This window comes from Delphinus delphis, chromosome 6, assembly GCF_949987515.2.
Source record: "Delphinus delphis chromosome 6, mDelDel1.2, whole genome shotgun sequence".
In the NCBI taxonomy this organism is placed as follows: Eukaryota; Metazoa; Chordata; class Mammalia; order Artiodactyla; family Delphinidae; genus Delphinus; species Delphinus delphis.
In genome coordinates, this window is record NC_082688.1 from 1,134,213 (window position 1) to 1,135,620 (window position 1,408).

At 54.2% G+C, this 1,408-nt stretch overlaps 1 pseudogene; it reads left to right on the top strand.

The window, feature by feature from the left end:
- The first annotated feature begins 250 nt into the window (after window positions 1-250).
- On the top strand, window positions 251-317 carry LOC132427758 (U4 spliceosomal RNA; annotated as a pseudogene).
- The last annotated feature ends 1,091 nt before the right edge of the window (window positions 318-1,408 follow it).

The window sequence follows — 1,408 nt, forward strand, 5'->3', positions numbered from 1 at the left end:
AGTCAGAAATCTCCTAAGCGAACTTTGGAGAGGCCATTCCAATGCTCTGTGACACCAGCGGCTGTGGGCACTGGGAAGCGGGGAAGGGCCTCTGGCACCTTGACTGCCAGCCCACCGTGGGGCGGCTTTTGTGATGAAGAAGCACCACATCAGGCTGCTCAGAGCCATGTCATGCCTTCTCTGTCTGTGTCCTCACATGACCTTCAGAGACGCTATTTCCAAATAGGCCACATGCTGAAGTTCTGGGTGTAGCTTTGCGCAGTGGCAACATCCTAGCCAGTGAGGTTTATCCGAGGTGCGATTATTGCTAACTGAAGTTCTGGGTGACCATGAACCCGGGTGGGGCGGCGGGGGGTGGGGCCCTATCCAACCCAATACACAGACCAAACAGATACATCATTGGAAACGGCCCAAGAGTCAGTGAAAACATAACACGCTTTATCAAGGGACCCCAAAATAGAAATGGCTTAATCAGGAGAGAAGTGTATTTCTCTTTCATGTAGCACTGAGTGTAAGCGTCCGAGGGCCGATACGAGACTGCACTTTCTCAGGGACCTCCTCAACACCTGGTTTCCGTCAGTCTGGCAGTCCAGAATGGCTGCTCCAGCTCCAAACATCACCTCCACACGCCAGCAAGGAGGAAGAGCAAAAGGGACGTGAAGAGCAAAAAAAAAAAAAAAAAAAAAGGGACGCGAAGAGCATGACTTTCCCTTTAAAGACAAGACCTAGAAAAGCATACCTCTTCTGCTCACATCCCATTGGCCAGAGATTAGTCATATGACCTTTCTTGCTGCAAAGCCTGCAGGGAAATGTAGTCTCTTTTTTCCTGGGCAGCCGCATGTTCAACTAAACTCTAGGTTTTTCTGGTGCCCCTCAGCCTCAGGCACAAGTATGTCACGGGGAAAATGGAGAAATGGAGACTTGGGCCCTGGGCATGTTGCCCTTCCAGACATAGCTCATCCCACTGCCGCAGGCCCCGCTGAACTAGGACTGAGGTCAGGGGTCACGCAGCTCCCTTCAGACAGGTGTTTTGGGAGGTGTGGATGCCTTCAGGCTCAGGCCAGGCCTGGGGAATGTGATGTCTGCATTAAGACCCAGAGGATGGGGGCAGGGGGAGGGAAGGGGAGGATGGAGTCCAGGCAGAGGAACAGAACCTGCAGAGGCCCAGAGGCACTGGACCGTGGGCAGACGTGGAACCTGCACTTTGCACGATGGATGTTGGCACATTCAGGTGACGCAGCAGCAGGGCTGTGCGTCCCTCGTGCCTCTCTCTGCACTTACGCTTCGCTGTTCCGACTAGGCGGGTGTCTGAGGGTCCTGGGGGTCTCAATCCGACGTGTGTTGCCCCGTTCTCTCACTCGTGCTGCGTCTCCACCACGTGCTTGTCAGGCTGCTCTTGAACTCATGG